Here is a 21,115-nt window from a genome sequence, read left to right as displayed (position 1 = left end):
TATTCCCAAAATAAAATTAGTGCTGCTGCACCACAAAAAAACCCACTGCTGACACAGAAGGAATAGCACCTGTGACACAAAAGGGGGGGGGCAGCAATTATGCTCTAAATACTGTTAGTGCTGCTGCATCACAAAAAAACAAAAAAAAAACACTGTTTATGCAGAAGGAATAGCACCTGCGACACAAAAGGGAGGATAGCAATTATGCCATTAATACAATTAGAGCTGCTGCACCACAAAAAAAATCTACTGCTAATGCAGAAGGAATAGCACCTGCGACATTACATAAGTGAGGACAGCATTTATGCCTAAATACACAGTGCTGCTGCACCACAAACAAAAACCTACTGCTGACGCAGAAGGAATAGCACCTGTGACACAAAAGAGGAGACAGCAATTATGCCCATAATACAATTAGTGCTGCTGCACCACAAAAAAAACACACTTCTGACGCAGAAGGAATAGCACCTGCGACACAAAAGGGGGATAGCTATTATGCCCTAAATAAAATGAGTGCTGCTGATTCACGAAAAAAAAAAAAAAAACAGTGCTGACGCAGAGCTAATAGCACCTGCGACAGGGGGAATACTAATATTGCAGCAACAAAACCTATTGCTGCAAAAAAAATTGAAAACAAAACAAAAAATGTATAAATAAAAAAAAATTGGATCAGTGAGGTGACACAGACGTGTTGTATACACCAACACTTTGGTGGCCCCACTACACTGTGTTACACAAGAATCACAGCACAGCACTACACCGACTGCACTACACTGTGTTATACAAAAATCAGCACTACACTGCACTGCAGTGCACTGTGTCATACAAGATTGGTCAGCACAGCAAAGCACTACACTACACTGAGTGCCCTACACATAAAAATCAGCACAGTACTACACTAAACTGAGTGCAGTACACTGTGTTATACAAGAATCAGTCCTACACTACACTGCACTGACTGAATTAAATATGAAAGCACAATCCACAAATGACCTGCCTAATTTCCACTCCTAATCTCCAGTAGCACACTACACAGGGCTGCCGTGTAAGCAGCCTTATATAGTGTGGGGTCTGGACTTAGCCCCTGAGCAATGATTGGCTAAAGGCACCCTGCCTTTGGCTAATAATGGCTCTGACAGGACATTGTGCTGTGATTGACCGAAGCATACAGGTCAGGCTCATGCTTTGGCCAATCACAAGCACTTAATGCACTGCAATCGTGCAGTGCATTTTGGGGCAAACTTCCTGCCGAACACCACATTTGTTCATGTGTTTGGCGAACACAAGAAAACACAATGTTCGACTTGAACATTCAGCCCATCCTAATGAGTACCCATTTTACATATGTCATTGAGTGCCCATGCCAATACCAGTATGTAGGGAGAACGACAAGACCACTTCACGTGAGAATCAGAGAACATATAAACAACATTAACCACTTGCCCACTGGGCACTTAAACCCCCTTCCTAACCAGACCAATTTTCAGCTTTTAGTGCTCTCACATTTTGAATGACAATTACTAATCCCCATATGAAATTTTCATCCTTTTTTTTCACACAAACAGAGCTTTCTTTTGGTGGTATTTAATCATAATTGGGTTTTTTATTTTTTGCGCTATAAATGAAAAAAGACCGAAAATTTTGTAAAAAAATGCAATTTTCTTCGTTTGTGTTTTAAATTTTGCAAATGTAGTCATTTTTCTTCATAAATTTTAACTAAAATGTATACTGCTACATATCTTTAGTAAAAATAACCCAAATAAGTATACATTTTTTGGTCTTTGTGAAGGTTATAGAGTCTACAAGCTAATGTGCCAATCATTAAAAATTGATCACACCTAAAGTACTGACGGCCTATCTCATTTCTTGAGACCCTAACAAGTCAGGACAGTACAAATACCCCCCAAATGACCCATTTTTGGAAAGTAGACATTCCAATGTATTTAGTAAGAGGCATGGTGAGTTTTTTGAAGTTGTAATTTTTTCCCACAATTCTTTGCAATATGAAGATTTTTTAAAAAAAATATATATATTTTTCACAAAATGGTCACATTACAAAGTTATTTCTTACACACTGTATAGGCATACTTGCAACTACACCCCAAAATACATTCTGCTACTCCTCCTGAGTATGGTGATACCACATGTGTGACACTTTTCCACAGCCTGACCACATACAGAGGCCCAACATCCAAAGAGCACCGTCAGGCGTTCTAGAAGCAAAAGTTTCACATATAATTTTCTGATGACTTATCACACTTTTGAAAGTCCTGGAGCACCAGGACAATGGAATTACCAACAAAATGACCCCATTTTGGAAAGAAAACACCCCAACACATGATCTAGGAGGCATAATGAGTCTTTTGAACATGTCATTTTTTTTCCACAAGTTTTTGGAAAATGTGGAAAGAAACCCAAAACGCATTTTTTTTACACAAAGTTGTGCATTTATTAGACATTTCTAACACATAGCATGTACACAGCAAAAATGACACCCCAAAATAAATTTTGCCACTCCTCCTGAGTATGGCGATACCACATATGTGACACTTTTCCACAGCCTGGCCACATACAGAGGCCCAACATGCAGGGAGCACTGTCATTTCCTGACTTCCCATTACAATTTTGTGAGACACTGTAGGGCACTGATAAGCATTGTAGTGGCACTGATGTGGCATGGATGTGGCCCGGATGAGCACTGACATGGCATGGATGTGGCATGGATGAGCACTGACGTGACACGGATGAGCACTGAAGTGGCATGGATGTGGCCAGATGAGCACTGACATGGTATGGATGTGGCACAGATGAGCACTGACGTGGCTTTGATGTGGCACGGATGTGCACTGATGTGGCATGGATGAGCACTGTCATGGCATGGATGAGCACTGATGTGGCATTGATGTGGCACGGATGACCACTGACGTGGCACGGATGAGCACTGAAGTGGCACAGATGTGGCACGGATGAGCAGTGAGGTGGCATGGATGTGGCACGGATGAGCACTGACATGGCATGGATGAGTATAGATGTGGGATGGATGTGCATGGATGTGGCATGGATGAGCACTGAGGTAGCATGGGTGGGCACAGATGTGGGATGGATGAGCATGGATGTGGCATGGATGAGCACTGAGACAGCATGGGCAGGCACAGATGTCGCACAGATGAGGCACTGATGAGGCATGGATGAGCACGGATGAGGCATGGATTAGCGCGGATGTGGCCCGGATGAGCATGGATGTGGCATGGATGAGCACTGAGGTGGCATGGGTGGGCATGGATGTGGCATTGACAAGCACTGAGGTGGCATGGGTGGGCACGGATGTGACACGGATGATGCATGGATGATGCACAGATGATGCATGGATGGGGCACGGCTGAGGCACTGATGGGGCACGGATGAGGCACTAATTGGGCACAGTTGAGGCAGAGGAGGCGTGCAGCTGCAGTTTCTCTCCTCTCCTCGCACGCTGTACCGATTGATGTGTACAGCGTCCGAGGAGAGGAGAAAAATGAACCGGACATGCGCCGGTTTGTTGTGACGTGATCGCTCCGTCATTGGACGGATCGATCATGTGGTAAAGGACGGCTCTCATTGGCCCTTTACCACGGTCCGTGATGTGTCGGGTCCTCGAGACCCAGCGAGCACGGATACTCCCGTGTGCGCGCCCCAGGGGGCGCGCGGGAGCGCGATTCTGGGAGGATGTCCATGTACTTAATCTTTGATCTGAAGGATAGGCATATTAAATTACTTAGTCGCTGACTGTCCTTCTCCCCAGCCTCATCTATGTCGGAGTTTGAGGTCTTCAAGGACATCAGCCTTTTTCTCAGGAGGGTGATCTTCCAGATGTGGCACTACAGCCACAAGACTGATTCTGGACAAAAAGCCCCACTTACTGAACAGGACAAAGAAGCTATTGACATGCTCACTTCTCTCCTTTTAGAGGGGGGCCCCCCTGAGACTGAGGCTGACCTTGAGGACCCAATTAGACGGGATGCAAATCTCTATATCAGATCTATGAAAATGCCCTCTTAAACAAAACACAAAAATTTGAAAGTGTTTTTGGATCTGGTACATGAAGATCTGCGAAAAATTAAATGGCAGAGAGAGGGCTCCGATAATCTCCTTAGGGAGGAGCGTATAGCCCTCCGAGAGTTGGAGGAGGCACCTGGCCTGGTTATCAAGGGCAGTGACAAGGGAGGGAATGTGGTACTGCTCAATGAAGAACTGTATGAAAAAGAAACCTTGCAACAGCTAAGTGATGTTAATACCTATAAAAAACTAAGAGACAGTCCCTTTCCCTCCCTTGTCTCTGCCCTCAATCAGAACATTGCCCTTGCTAGGGAATCTTAATCAATCTCTAAAAAAGAAGCAGACCATCTCACTGTTACCATATACAATGTACCCACCTTCTGCACCATCCCCAAACTCCATAAATCTCTTTCCAACCCACCGGGCAGACCTATTGTGTCTGCCATAGGTGAGCCACTGGAAAGAGTGGGCAAGTTTGTTGACTCCCTTATCAGGGAGATGGTTGTAGACTTACGTTCCTATGTCCAGGATACAAGGGATGTATTGAGCAAACTTTCGGGTATTTCGATCCCTGAACATATGCTTCTTGTCGGCATAGATGTCGAGACCCTTTACACATCGATTCCCCATGATTGGGGTCTTAGAGCGGTCTCGTATTTTCTTCATCTGAAATTTCCCTACCTGGGAGCCCATAATGAGTTTATCATTGAATTGTTGGATTTTATGTTAAACAATAATTATTTCCAATTTCTTAACTCATTTTACCAGCAGTTCAGGGGTACCTCAATGGGGGCACCATGGGCTCCTGCCTACGCGTGTCTCCACCTGGGCCTTTGGGAGGAGCAGGTTATCTATCCATCCCCAATGTACCTCAGCCACTGTCATCTTTGGCTGAGGTAAATTGACAATATCCTGCTCCTCTGGGGAGGCACTCCTCTGAAGTTGGACTCCTTTATTCAGGAGTTAAACCACAATGAGCGGAATATTAGATTAACCTATAAATACAAAAATATGTGCAGCGCTAGAAGAAAAAAATTCCCAACAAAATAAATTGTCCAATCGCAGGAAACATTCCACAAGTAACGTAAACAATTGATGGTGAGAAAAAGTCCAATATATAATGGTGCAAATCATATATAAGTGCAGCAAATCCCGTCACCAGTGAAGGTAGAAATATATTGCGCTCACCAGATGGATGGGACCCCAAAACACCATATAGTGTAGGAGTCAAACAGGCTTAAAAATGATGGAGTGTCCCCACAGATTTTTCACCGATTCCAACGGCAACCATGCAAATCTCCGGTAGATGGAATAGTTCAGAGATTCCCCTTCCACATGGTGGGTGGTAAAACCGAAAAAAATGGAGGGACATATAGCGTAATATTGCTAAAATCAATTTAATAACAATAAAGCTGATACACTTACAGACATCCGTGAAAGACAGGCATATAAGATGTAAAACAGCTGGGCTGACCAAGTCCTCTTTACATGTTTCGGCATAAATGCCTTTTTCAAAAGAAACCACAATGAGCGGAATATTAGATTAACCTATACGGTAACGAGTAACAACCTTCCATTTCTGGATCTCCTTATTTCACAAGAAAACCAGGTGATCAAAACTAAGACCTTCCGTAAAGAAACTGCGGCCAACACCTTGTTGGCTGCTGACAGCCATCACCCCAAATCACTGATCGAAGGTATCCTGGTAGGGCAATTTTTGCGCCTCAAGAAGAACTGCTCGGACCCCTCAGATTACCAAACGGAAGCGAGGGACTTACATAAAAGGTTCAGGGAGAGGGGTTATTCCAACAAGGTGATTAAAAAAGCACGCAAAAAAATAGCCCCTAAAAAGAGATCGGACCTTCTTTCAGCTAGGAAAAATCAATCCTCTTCAGCATCTAACCTCTCACCCTCACATCCCGTATAGTGACCCGTTTTGGTACACAGTGGGACCAAGTAAAGTCTGTCCTAGAAAGACATTGGCAAGTACTCATGGTCTCACCATTGATTGGTGAAATCGTGGGACCACGGCCGTTAGTTACCGCCAAAAGAGCGAGGAACTTAAAAGATAGTCTCATCCATTCAGAATTTGTCAGGACAAATATAAGTAGGAACTGGTTAACATCCCTACCTCCCCTGAAAGGAATGTATACCTGCGGAAGATGCCCTATGTGTAAACTGGTTATCAGATCCAACTCATTCCGGAGCTGTGATGGCAAGGAGGAGTTTAGGATCAACAGTTTCATCAACTGTCAAACGACTCGTGTAATCTATCAATTAATCTGCCCATGCAACAAAACATATATCGGCAAAACTAAGAGACAGCTGAAAGTTAGGGTAGCCGACAGGGAGGGCTGGGCCGGGGGGCAGGGTGGAAATTTCCCCCCGGGCCGATCTGATCCCCCCCAGAAAAGGCCGGTCAGACTCAGTATGGTGCTGCGTATGCATTTCATTGTACATCTCTCTCAGTGAGGACGGAGTGACTCACACTGGCTGGCCACGACTGCTCCAGAGAGCGGGTTGCTAGATCACCAGCCGCCTGGCGTCTAGCAACCAGTGACGTCATGGTCTCTCTCTCTCTCTCCACTCCAGAGGACGTAAGCGAGGCTGAGTGGAGAAGACCTATGCAAGGCGGAGGAGGATCTTCCTTGTCCTCCGCGCTGCCGCCGATTACTGGCCCCACCCACCTCCGGACCAGCTCCTCCCTCCATCCATCTTCTACTGTGGGGCCGCTGCACAACTTTGTCCTCCGCGCCGCCGCCGATTACTGGCCCCACCCACCTCCGGACCGGCTCCTCCCTCCATCCATCTTCTACTGTGGGGCCCGGGCCGCTGCACAAGAGAAGAGAGGAACTGGTAAATTGCCTGGGAAATTCAATCCAGAATTGAGGACAGCCAGCAGGTGCAGCAGCAGAGCAGATCCACGGCTCCACCATCCAAAGCAGTGCACCTCTCAAGCTGCTGTGGTGAGGAAGTGGTCGGGACTCGGGAGAAGAGAACAGTGAGTAAAAAAATAAAATAAAAGTCATGTGTGTATGGAGCATAATTTTCCTGTACTCTGCTACCCCTGGCACTATATACATATGGATGCAGGGCCAGCCCTACCATGGGTCCTGGTGGGACCATGGGACCAAGGCGACACTTAGAGAGGGGCCGCCACTTCTCTTCTTCGACTTTTGCTCAAAAAAAAAGGTCCGCGGCCGGCCTGACATGCACACTGCGCATGTGCCGCCGCTCGGGAAAGCCCGTAAACGTTTGGCTATTTCCGGGAATAGCCGAACATGTACGGGCTTTCCCGAGCAGCGGCGGCACATGCGCAGTGTGCTTGTCAGGCCGTCCGCGGATGTGTTGGCGCCGGGCAGGGCCATTTTTAAATCCTAAGGCGCCTTAGAAAGAGGTAAGTGAGACTGCTCCACACAGCCACACTACCATATCTCCAGCCTACCCATCACTGCACCTACTGTTCTGTGTGCCTCTGACTTCCTGATCTCATGGTCTTTCTGACCTGCCAGTTGTACCCCCGCTTTCACCATCACTGCACCTACTTCCAACTGTACCCCAGATGTTCCTCAATAATGTGCCTACTGCTAATTGTACCTACCTTTTAGCTTCAATGCATATACTGCCAACTGCACCTCCTGCCAGCTGTTCCCAGGCTACTCCATTACACTTGCTGCCAGCTGCCCCTGACATACACTTCTCTAGTCACTTACCCATCACTGATTCCTGGCTCTTTACTCAAATGCAAGAAATTATTTCCTTATTGTTTTTTGCATGTCTCACTTTCTATATTTTCTAAACTTTTTTTTTTTTTTTTTTTAGGAAAAATATTTTATAAACAATATTAAATGATGGAGAATGTAGCTATTTATATTACTTCTGCCTTGCGGCACTGGAATCCATAGTTCGATACTTGGTCAGGATACTGTCTGCATGGCGTTTGCATGTCCTTCCTGTGCTTGTGGGGGGATTATTAATGGGCGCCGGGCGGGCAGTGTTAGGCCTGTACGGCTGTGCCCTTCCAAGTCACCTCAGGGAGCCCCACGCACGCCAATGCAGGTTGGGCATCAGGTCCAAAAGTAAAATTTTTCCACACCTAAAGGTCACCTAGATTTTTTTTTTTTTTACATTTTATGTGGCAAGTAGCAAAAGTGTATTTGTTCCAGAATTATCAAGGTTGGGGTAGTGAAAGTATCAGTGTGTGTGGTTGGGAAGGGTGGTGGAGGGGGAATTTGCAGGAACAGTTGTGAGGGCAGGCGGAAAGTAATGTTGCAGGGCATTGTGTCTCAAAGGGGGGCAAAAGTTGGGGGACATGGAGATATAGAGTGAGAGCAGAGAAAAGTATGTACAGTCTTGGTGAGAGAAGGGGAACAGAAATGGTGGCAAAGGGGTGGCCCAGCTGTGGTGGTAAGGTAAAGAAAAAAAAAAGAGCGGTGATATGTGCAGTGCAGCTTTGAGGGGAGCTGCAGGCTTGGTGGGCGCTAAGGGAAGAAGGGCGCAGACATGGTAGATGGTGAGGGAAGGTGCAGGCTTGGTGGGTGGTAAGTAAAGGGGGCTGCAGGCATGGTAGGTGGTGAGGGAAGGTGGGACTAGGAATGGTCTATAGTGTGGGATGAGGAGTCCAGGCATGGTGGGTGGTGATGGAAGAAGGCTGCAGCTGCCATTATGTGGGGCTGCAGGCATACTACAGAAGATGCAGTGCTGCGGGCATGGTATATGCCCACAGCACTGCATCTCCTGTAGTATGCCCGCATCCCCACATTCTCTTGTACCATGCCCGCAGCACTGCATTCTCCTGTACCATGCCCGCAGACCCGCATTCTCCTGTACCATGCCCGCAGCCCCGCATTCTCCTGTACCATGCCCACAGCCCCGCATTCTCCTGTACCATGCCCGCAGCCTTGCATTATCCTGTACCATGCCCGCAGCCCTGCATTCTCCTGTACCATGCCCACAGCCCTGCATTCTTCTGTAGCATGCCCGCAGCCCCACATTCTTCTGTACCATGCCCGCAGCCCTGCATTCTCCTGTACCATGCCTGCAGCCCTGCATTCTTCTGTACCATGCCCACAGCCCTGCATTCTCCAGTACCATGCCCGCAGCACTGCATTCTCCTGTACCATGCCTACAGCCCTGCATTCTTCTGTACCATGCCAGCAGCCCTGCAGGACACTGTGGCACTATAGACAGTAGAAAGCCTGGTGCATGTCTTTTCTTACATGTCTTGCATGTCTTTTCTTACCCTAGTTGTCCCTCATTTTCAAGTCCCAAAGTTGGGATGTATGCCTTTGTACAACCTTGTTTAGCTAATTTGAATGTTTTGGCCGGCGGCTCATGGACACCTGCAAGTGCCGTGCAATCTCCCGGCTGCTGTGGGAGACTTAGGATGTCAGTGACAGAGCCGCTGCTTCCTGTATAGTTCCGGCTCTGTCACAGACAGAGTGATAAGAAATGCACTTCGCCTGTGACAGGAGCCACACAGGAAGCATCGGCTCTGCTCTCTACTGCAGCCGCTGCTTCCTCCAGCAGTACCTGCATGACCAGCATTACCCGCCAGCAGTGCCAGCACTACCCACCAGCATTACCCGCCAGCAGTGCCAGCACTACCCACCAGCACTACCCACCAGCATTACCCACCATATGTACCCGCCAGCATTACCCATCAACACTACCCGCCAGCAGTAACAACCAGCATTACCCACCAGCATTACCCGCCAACACTACCCGCCAGCAGTAACTACAAGCATTACCCACCCACATTACCAGCCAGCAGTAACTGCCAGGATTACCCACCAACACTGCCCGCCAGCAGTAACTGCCATCATTACCCACCAACACTACCCGCCAGCAGTATCCAAACAACAGCATTACCCGCCAGCAGTAATCGCCAGCATTACACGGAGTGCCACCTCCCTGAAATGAGTTTTTTGAGGTTGGGATGCCTGCTGTCCTTGTTGCTATTAAAATTTAATTATGATACCACATTGTATCAAATTTGTCTTGCTATATAACATGAATATCCCTTTTAAAACCAGGTGGGCATGGATGGTGAGTTGATTCGGTTGTTCAATGGGCCACTTGACTGGACTTGCCCCCCAGGCCTAAGGCTGCCAGCCCTCCCCTGGTAGCCAAACACCTAGCTGACATCCGTAAAAAGGTAGACAATAAGACTATTCCATTACAAAAAAGAAATAAAATATGTAGCGCTAAAACATTATGAACAAAGTCCATAAATAAAGTCCATTTCCACCAGTGATATTGCACGGCACCAATTTGCAGTAAAGTGAAAGGAATCCACCACCAAAAGGAGTGTTCAAAACACGCTTACCAGATAGTTATGTATATTGGGCCTTGAACTATCATAGAACTGAAACACACTCGGTGACGAATTGGACCGGACCTCTTCACAAAGATGAATCCCAGAATTGATACCTTGACAGTATACCTTAAGGGAGCCACTCAAAAGAAGGAAATAAAACCCCTCATAGTGCAGTAATTTCCATAAACTTTATTGGATGTAAAGCAAAGATATATAGCACTCACATTTGAGAAGGGTATAGTGTGCGAATCACACGCCGACCTGCGTGGTTCCAAATCGGTTAGCAAGGTAGCAGCCAATGTCCTCTATTGCATGTAGGCGTCCAGCAAAGGCAGCCCGACGCGGCGTTTCGTCACATATGACTGACGTCTTCAGGGGCGTGGCCCCACTGCTGAAGTACACCTATTTATGTCCATAAAGGCGATCCAATTGGCTGGCTACAACCCGGAAGCGGAAATCACCATCATGTGTCCCGCGACCCGGAAGTCTAACTGACTAGCTACAACCCGGAAGCGGAAATCGTCATCATACGTTCCGCGACCCGGAAGTCTAACTGGAAACAGGAAGCGGAAGTCGCTGTCATACGTCCCGTGACCCGGAAGGTAAATAGAGCTCTGTATACAGGAAGGGAGTCACAATTCAATGTGTTCCGCCCTCCCAGAGAAAAATATGTCACCAAGAGTTTAAAAAGGCCGAAACTGATGATGACAAATAAATAATAAAAATTATTATGCACAATACAATCTAAACTGACCACAAAATCAACTCCTAGAGGCAGATTATCTGTCGCAATATAAAATAAAATAAAACAACGCAATATATGACAATGGCGCCACCTTGTGTTCAGATTTGGAACCTACAAGTACTACATATCGATTAAAACAACGCTAAAAACCTCTAAAATCATACCCAATACATTAATAACAATACACATATATCAATTTAAAACAACTTCATACAACCCAAATATAAAAAAATATAAATAAAGTGAATGGGCCATCAAGAATTTGCTATAAAAGCATTAATATCCCACTCGATGTTCAGTCCGTATGGCATGTAGGATTTTAATCGATAAATCTAGGCTGTCTCCAGTTGGGACACCCCACGAGTAAGATTGCTCCCCCTCCAGTTAGGAGTAAATTTATCGATCCCCAAGAATAGTGTGCCCGTAGGGTCCCTATTGTGACACTCGTCATAATGACGGGACACACTATGCTTGGGGAAACCGCTTAAGATATTAGTGATATGCTCATTAAGGCGTACCCTCAACATCCTCGTGGTGCGACCCACGTACTCCATCCCGCATGGGCACCTAATAAGGTATACCACATATCTCGTGGTGCAAGTGATGAATGGTTTTATTTTATGTGTGAGTTGGGTCACGCCAGTCATAAACATTTCACTTTTCTTTCGGCCCGCAGTATTGTATTTGCAGACTCTACAGGACCTGCATGGGAAAAATCCACACATATTTTGAAAAAAGGAAACCCGTTTGGGGGGGTTCCGAATATTCGGCGCCACCTGCAATCTCAATGGGGGGACACCCCTAAAGATCACAGGTGGCTTGTCGGGCAGAACGGGGCCCAAAACACTGTCAGTTTTAAGGACATGCCAATGCTTTCGCAACATATTTTTTACTGAAAAATGTTGGGTAGAATAGGTAGAGAAAAAAGCGTGCTGGTAGGTATCATCCTTGGTTTTTACCCTAGGTACCAGTAGATCATCCCTATTCCGTGCACTTGCACGTGCCAGAGCCACATCCAATTCTGCCTCTCCATACCCCTTCTCCAGGAATTCGGATCTCAAAGAGGATGCTTCTTTAAGGAAGTCCTCATATCTGGAGCAGTTTCGTCTCAACCTCAAGAACTGACTGACAGGAACGGATCTCAGCCAAGATGGATGATGACAGCTGGAAATACCAATAAATCCATTCCTGTCAGTAGTCTTGAAGTAGGTCGAGGTGATTATTTGCCCTTCTACCACCTTAATGTTAAGATCTAAGAAATGGATTTCCTCCCACCTCCATTCAAAGGTGAGTATGATGCCTTTATTGTTAACATTTAGGTTGGCCATGAATGACTCCAGGGATGCTTGATCACCGTCCCAAAGGAGGAGGATGTCATCGATGTACCTGCGCCAAAGCACTAGCTCCCGCCCAGGTACATCACGAACGACATCCTCCTCCCATTTGGCCATAAATAGATTGGCCATACTTGGCGCATATTTAGCGCCCATAGCCACTCCTCGACTTTGACGATAATAAGTCTGATCAAACCAAAAATAGTTGTGACTCATCGCAAAGTCGAGGAGTGACATAAGGAAATCTCGCTGCAGGCCATACTTAATAGGGCTGGGGAATATAATGGAAAGATCGATGCATCGCGATTCGACCCTTCGCGATTCTGCATCGATGCGGGCTGCCGGCATAATCGATTATACGAAATGACGTCATCAGCCTCGGCCACGCCCTATCGCGCAAGGGAAAAAAAAAATCGCAGGATCGGTAGCTGATTGGTGGGTTAGTGGCGGGAGCTTAATAAAAAGGCTCCGCCCCTCCCCTTCCGCCTCTTTGACCCGGGCCGAGGCGCAGCAAGACATCCCCCGCGTTTATCGGCGTACCACCTGCGGCCTAGAAGCCAGCCATCCAAGCCAGAAGCTGCCAGTCCAGTGAGTCCACACACAGGAGCGAGGAGCCCCAAGTGCGTCCCCATTGCAGCCAGCCAGCGCCGCCAGCCTCACCTCACCGTAGCCGACAGGCTCTGGAGGCCCAGCCGCCACGCCACTGCCAGTGACGCCAGCCACCCGCCACAGAGCCCAGAGAGAAGCACAGCACCTGTCCTCCTCTGCAATGCAGTGCACAACAACCCACACAGTCACACAGCAGGTATGTCCGAACAAATAATTGTGTAATCATTCATGGGGGTCTCTCGTCTGTATCTCTGGGGGATGTCTGTGATGGGGGGGGCCTGGGACAGGGGACGGTCGGTCGGGGCCCGGGGGTCCTGTTCTGCTGTGGCAGTCTGGCAGCCAGGGGGTCAGTCAGTGTCAGTGGGGGCCTGGGGGTCTCTGTCAGTGTCAGTCAGCTATGGGGGTCTGGGCAAGGGGGGGACTCACTCAGTGTTTGTCAGTGCTGTGGGGGATTGGGGAAGGTGTGGGGGACATCCAGGTCTCTGTCAGTGTGGGGGTCTGGGCAAGGGGGGGACTCACTCTCACTCAAGTGTTTGTCAGTGCTGTGGGGGATTGGTGAAGGTGTGGGACTTCCAGGTCTCTGTCAGTGTGGGGGTCTGGGCAAGGGGGGGGACTCACTCACTCTCAGTGTTTGTCAGTGCTGTGGGGGATTGGGGAAGGTGTGGGACATCCACCCAGGTCTCTGTCAGTGTGTCAGGCTGCAGTCAGCTCAGCTGTGGGGGGAGGGGGTCTCTGTCAGTGTCACTGTCACAGGCAGCTGTGGGGTAAGGGGGGGCCCCGGGGGTTTTGGCTCAGTGCATGCAAGGAAGGGAGTCTGACAGACAGACAGTCATATTTTATGAAAGATGTTGCTTGGTTGATTTGTTGCGGCTTAGTTTACAAGTTTTTTTTTTTTTAAACACTGACAGAGTTTGGCAACTTACGTCATCCGTCTCCGTCACATACGTGGTAGTATGGTGGTAAATATGGCAGAAGGAGAAAAAGATCGAGAGATAAAAAATGCACCTAGCGCTTTAAGAGCAAACATCTGGGCACATTTCGGATTTTACGAACCCACAGGGAAGCATGAGTTGGACAAGACACACGCCGTATGTAAAGCCTGTCACACAAAAATTAAATACCTAGGGAATACTACGAACTTGAGAAACCATGTTAGCCGTTTTCACTCTGAGTTAGTAACACCTGTCGCCACCAGCAGTGCCACCACTGCCAAGGAAGAACTTCTAGACCCAGATCAGCCAAGAATTGATGCCATACTGTCAACTTATCCGCCCAACTCAGAAAAAGGGAAGAAACTAACCAAAGCTGTGGCAGCTTTCATCGCCAAGGACCTACGGCCTTACTCAGTTGTGGACAACGCCGGGTTTCGCTACCTTGTGAAGACGCTAGAGCCACGTTATAAGATCCCATCACGCAGGCACTTTACAGAAAACGTTATACCTGCACTCTACCACGACACCAAAGCTCAGGTACTTGCGTCAATGAACCAAGCCAGTCGAGTCGCAATAACGTGTGATTCATGGACGTCAGTCACAAAGGAGTCCTATGTTACAATAACAGCACATTACGTTACTAAGGACTGGCAGGTCTTGTCACATGTGTTGCAAACAAGAGCCATTTATGAGTCTCACACAGGTGCTCATCTGGCAGAGCTACTGTCTCATGTTGTGGAAGAATGGCAGCTGTCTGATAAATCTGTAGTGCTTGTGACCGACAACGCGGCGAACATGATAGTTGCAGCTCAAGTTGGTAAATTTCCTCATGTTAAATGTTTTGCCCATACACGCAATCTTGCATGTCAGTGGGCACTGAAAGGGGCCACGCTCTCCAGGCTTCTCGCCAGAGTGCAACGAATATCCACATTCTTCCATCGCAGCACTAGAGCAAGCCACTGTCTAAAAGAGAAACAGAAATGTCTGGGCCTGAAGAATCATAAGCTAATAACTGATGTGCCAACAAGATGGAACAGCGCATATGACATGGTCGAGAGGTTCTTAGAACAACAACCTGCAGTTTGTGCCACCTTGCTGTCTCCAGAAGTCAGAAAAGGAGAGTCTGATCTCTGCACTCTCAATGAAACAGATGTGTCAAATGCAGAGGACGCTGTGAGTGCATTAAAGCCAATGAAGGATGCAACCTTGCTGATGTCAGAAGAGCGCAACCCAACAGTGTCTCTCATTGCCCCTCTAAATGCACAACTGCTCCAGAGCATGACAGACACCATGGGAGACACAGCCATGACCCATGAGATCAAGAATGCCATCAAAACAGATCTCCTGAAGAGGTACAGCAGTGAGGCAGAGAAGAAGATCCTTCATACAGCCTCTGCTCTGGATCCTCGCTTTAAAGGACTGCCTTTTATTCTCAGAGGAGGAGAGATCGGAGATATACAGAGGAGTGACTGAGGAGGCTGCATCTTTGGAGGTAATTAGAATTTCATCATGTTTCCTGCCAGACAGCTAGAAGCTCAGCTACATTGTGTTGTGTAATAACATGCCCTGATTCACTGATGCGGTGTGGGAAGTGGAACTGTATGGTATGGATTACCGTGCAGTTTCCCACACCTCATCACTGAATCACACTCTTAGTCAGTTCAGCTCTTCTTATACTATTATCTTTTGTTCAAACACACAGATTACATCTAATAGAAGGATAAATGTGGATGAAGTGCCTAGGGAAAAAGCAACTGTGGAAGAAGAAACAACACCCATTGAGGACAGCCATTCTCCTCCCAAAAAAAAGGCCACAACATCGCTGCTCATGACTTTGCTGGGGCAGTCTTTCACTGATGGTGCAATAGAACCTAAGACCCCCTATGCCAAGGCAGAAGACGAAATGGAAAAATATTGTAAAGCCCCACCTCTGCCTCTCACTGAGGACCCTTTAAAATGGTGGCGTGAGCATGAGGTCATATTCCCCCTCCTCTCTCAGCTTTCAAAGCACTACTTGTGTATCTGTAACGCTCCTGCGTTTTTGTTATAGGCTGGATTTACAGCTGCAAAATCTCCACTCAGTAGTCATGTAGAGATGTGTTGAATACCAGATCCAACTCTCCAGGACTCATCACCGTGGGCCTGTCAGCTTCAACATACAGATATATACACACTCAATGAGATGTTCCTGGAGTGATAGGATGTATATGATAGTATGAAGGTGATGTGCTGAAGGGACAGGTGTGAACAGTGACGAGGATGGTAAGCACTTGATAGGTTTGTACAGGAGAGTTCAAGATGGTATTTAGGAATGCAGATAGGTTAGTATCGAGTATGATAACAGGTGGTGAGGACAGCAGATGACAAATACAGGATAGACTAACCCAGTGCAAGGATAGATAGTAGTAGACAGGAGAGCTAGCAATCTATGCAGCAGTGCAGATGATAGATGGTAGTAGACAGGAGAGCTAGCAATCTATGCAGCAGTGCAGATGATAGATGGTAGTAGTCTCAAGAGCTAGCAATCCATGTAACAGTGCAGATGATAGGATAGTATGGATAGGTAGTAACAGTCCTTAATGCAATAGTAGTAGTGTAAGTTATGGAGGTTTCCCCTGCGGGGTACTTATCACTATAGTATAGTAGTAGAAGGGTCCGGTGATGAGGAAGTGATCCAGTAGCGAGATACAGGGATCTGTAGCGAGGTTCCACAGCAAGACACGCTTGTAAGCATAGATGCAAGGCAGGTTGAACGAACATGTGAGTGAGAACGCCGGCGGTTGAAATAGCCGCTCTGCGGCGCTCAGTGATGACAGCATCGGTTTTAAAGGTGTATGTGCACCTACCAGAAGAGAATGGGGGGACGCATACACGGAATGGAAAGTGGAATAAGGGTACCAGAGGTACCAGAACATTACAGTATCCCAGGTACAAGTGTATCTGCAGAGCGGGTTTTCTCTACTGCAGGAGGTGTTATAACAGCGAAAAGAAGCAGTCTTAAACCTGAGCATGTGGATCATCTAGTGTTCTTACAGAAAAACCTACATTTTCCCAAATGCTAAGCACTGAAATAATTACAAATTCATGTTTTTAATGAATTAGTAATTACTAATTCAGTCTGCCGCCAGTCACCAGTCGGTCACATCACCAGTCTTGTTTTATAGCTTTATAGCACTGATGGTTTGTTTTTGAAGATTGTCCTGTCCAATGTGTCCATTTCCAATCCATAATCCGTTCCGTTGCTTCACACTAAAAGTGTCTAGGCAAGTACTAGGCAGGGGTTCATTTAACCCTCAACCAAATAAATAATATTAAAGTGTATTTTCTTCTAGACAAGACAACTGACTGACACCAAGCCAGCCACGGTGCAGCATTATAGGAAGGAAAATCATTGAGAGAAATAACTTGTACATTTGAAGCTTAACCTCGAGTAAATCTTATCTTATTGGATCACAAACACCAATTGTGGATTCTTGTGTAATATACTATATTTGTGAGTTTGTGAATGTGACCCCCATAGGATTTCCTCAAGGTTAAGCTTCAGTTTACAATTTATTCTCTCAAGGATTTTCCTTCCTCTAATGGTGGCTTGTTGGCTAGCTTGGCTTCAGTTACAGATGTAATCAACATGGTAGAGTGCTGCTCAGTGCAGTGCAGGTAAAGTTTTCTTTCTGTAACGTGACTGACTGACTGACTGTCGTGACAACTCAAGAGCTTATAACGCAGCTCTAGCATTAACTCAACACACACACACACACACAGTGTGTGTGTGTGTTGAGTTGATGCTGAGGCTGCGTATAAGCTTTTGAGTTGTCACGAGTCACGACACACACACACACACTGTGTTTAGTTGACTGGCAATGGCAGGGGCAAACACAATCGCAGTGAACCTGGAACATTTTATATTTTTTACAGCTTTTCTGGCACTGGAGAGATGGAGAATGGCTTGTTTTCAAAAATGGTCCATTCACATAAGTGAATTGATAATTATTTAAGCTTAAGCTTATATTTGTATAACTCCCCTCTAGCAGCCATCAACTCACTTCACTTGAGTTGACTGGCAGTTGCAGGGGGAAACAAACATCACGGTGAACATGGAAGTTATGCAGCAGTGCACTATTGCCAGGTTCACCTTTGATATTTGCTACTAGTCAGGAAGTGCTCTGTTTTGTAGAGGACAGGTTATGGCACACACCTGGAATTTATTGCAACGCATGTCTGTCTGCTGGTCTGTTGTACTCTGTAGCAATAGCAAGTGTAGGGGGTTCCCTCAACCAAACAAATACTAAAGGTAAAAGTGTATCTAGACAACTGAAGGCAAGCCAGGCAGCCACGGTACAGGAAAGGACATCCTTGAAAGATTAAATCAATCATACATTGAAGCGTAAAACCTTGATTAAATCTTTACTGGATCACAAATACACACAAACCTGACCTAACCTATATGCCTTGAGTTGTACCAGTGTGGCAATGCCAAACCTTTCTTCAGTTCTCATGATTCTGATGCAGACAATCGTGTTTTGTGTTTTTTTGTGATCCCATGAAGATTTACTCAAGGTTTAAGCTTTAGTTGATGATTTACTCTGTCAAGGGTTTTCCTTCCTCTAATGGTGGCTTTGGCTTGGCTTCAGTTGGGTTTAATCGTGGTAGAGACAGAGACTGTCTGCAGGACAGGTAACGTTTTCTGTAAAGTAAGTGACATAAAAGTGACATAAGTGAATTGATAAGCTTAAAGCTTATATTTGTAACTCCCCTCTAGCAGCCAATCCATCAACTCACTTGAGTTGACTGGCAGTTGCAGAGGGAAACAAACATCACGGTGAACATGGAAGTTATGCAGCAGTGCACTATTGCCAGGTTCACCCTTGATGTTTGCTACTAGTCAGGAAGTGCTCTGTTTTGTAGAGGACAGGTTATGGCACACCTGGAATTTATTGCAATGCATATTCACATAAAAGGATTTATATATAATGTTTTGTGGAAATTTATGATGACCATTTTCACAAGAATATTAGCTTGGCTGGCTGGCTGGCTTCTTCTATCTTGGCTTGCCTTAAAGTACAACTATAGGCCAAACTTTATCCAAAATCCAAAAAGTTTTGCCTTTAGTTGTACTTTAAATGGTGGTAGGCCTGGCTTATATTAATATTTTCTTTTATGAAGCAGTAAACTGCACTACTACAGTTTTTTACAAATGTTACTGTTACTTCTAGTAAAATACTAGTGTTGTTGTCTGTCTCTGCTATGCTGTTTGCATTTTCAGACCTTCCTATATGTTTGCAGTGCAAGTGCACTAAAGTATGCAGGGCTTGCAGGCCATGACAGGGTCCAGGAAAGTGTCCTTTGAAGCAAATGAAAATAAAAAGGATTCTTTTATTTGTGACTGCTTGATTGTTTGTTTTTTTTTATAAAGTTTTGAAAACCATTGGGCAGTGGGCTGGGCATGGGCATTGGGCAGTAATCGTGATGCATCGTGATGCATTGCGGAATCGAATCGTATCGAATCGCGACCCTAATAATCGTAATCGCATTGAATCATGAGGTAAGTGAAGATGCACAGCCCTAATACTTAATATCCTGTTTCAGATAGTATTCTACTGCCTCTCTCCCTTCATTGTGTGAAATGATCGTATATAACGATAAAACGTCGGCGGTAGCCAATATATACGAGTTCTTCCAGTTTAAACTGTTCAACTCGTTGATGACCTGCATCGAGTCCCGTAGGAAAGAAGGAGTCTTTACAACAAGAGGTTGCAAAAAGTTATCAATATATCTCCCCACCCGGGCTGTAACGGAATCAATCCCGCTGATAATAGGTCTCCCGGGTGGGTTGATCGGATCTTTATGCACCTTCGGTAAATAGTATGCCACAGGTGTTCTCGGTGTCGAAGGTACCAGAAAGAGTTTCTCCTTCTTAGTGAGCAACTTATTCTGGAATCCATGCTCGACCAAGGCACTCAATTCCTTTTTATATTTGATAGTAGGGTTTCCTGGTAAAACCTCATAGGTACCCCTATCAGACAGTAGTCTACACATTTCCTTGTTATAAGCGGTGGAATCTAAAATAACAATGCCTCCACCCTTATCGGCCGGCCGTACCGTTATATCCTCCCTATCCTTAAGGCGATCCAAACCCTTCTTAAACATGAGATTGGTGCCAGTACTCTTGATCTTCAGGGAATCAATATCCCTGGCCATCAAGTCTCTGAACACCATAAGCGAAGGAGCCAATGGACCAGGGGGATTGAAGGTGGAGGCATTGGAAAAAGTAGTAGACTTAACTCCCATGACATATTCTGTCCTGGGGTTCAATGGATTACTGAGCAGATGTCTCTTAATACTCATTTTTCTAACGAACTTATGCAAGTCAATGAATGTATCAAATTTGCTCAACTGTTTAGGAGGAGCATATTTCAGCCCATGGTTTAAGACAAATTTCTCTTTGTTGGATATGTATGCTGTACTTAAGTTAAAGAGACCTGCATCTTTTAGAACCGCCTCTTTTTTCTGTCTGATCCTCCTCCCCCTCTAGTCCCTCTTTTACATTTTTTCCTCGCTTCCCTTTGGGGGTGTCCTGACGAAAAAACTGATTAGAGTTTTGGTTGTGGGCACCACCTCGAGGGAAAAATTCACTGTTAGGGGGACCATAATTATACCCATGCTGTGTATAATCTTGATGCGGATGTCCCTGGAAGTTGGTGGTATGAGGGGGCTGCACCCAGTCACCCCCATTATTACCAAACCTCTCCAACTCAGGAAGAGGCCTTGTCATGTACCTCCCAGGTGAATCAGCATCTCTGTTTAGGGGTTCAAATCTGTTATTATGATATATTAGACTGTTATGCTGAGGTGGCGGTGGGCGACCTTTACCTCTACCTCTACCCCGACCTCTCCCACGTCCAACGGACACCCATTGGGTGGTCTGGGGTTTAGGCGAGGAGGGGGCTGGAACTCTAGCAGCAACTACTTTAGGTATCACCACCAAAGGAACGCTAGATACCTCCATGTCTTCATTGGCATCGACATCTGCGGGCTCCTGCACCACAAATGACGATTGCCACTTGAAGACCTCCCCCCTTTTATAGTCCCCTAGGTCTCTTGTATATTTCTTTTTCTTTTTTAATTTTTGCTCTATTTCCTC

The sequence above is a fragment of the Pelophylax lessonae genome (assembly GCF_965119305.1).
Source record: "Pelophylax lessonae genome assembly, chromosome: 5".
Classification (NCBI taxonomy): Eukaryota; Metazoa; Chordata; class Amphibia; order Anura; family Ranidae; genus Pelophylax; species Pelophylax lessonae.
Note: the sequence above shows the minus strand (reverse complement) of the source record.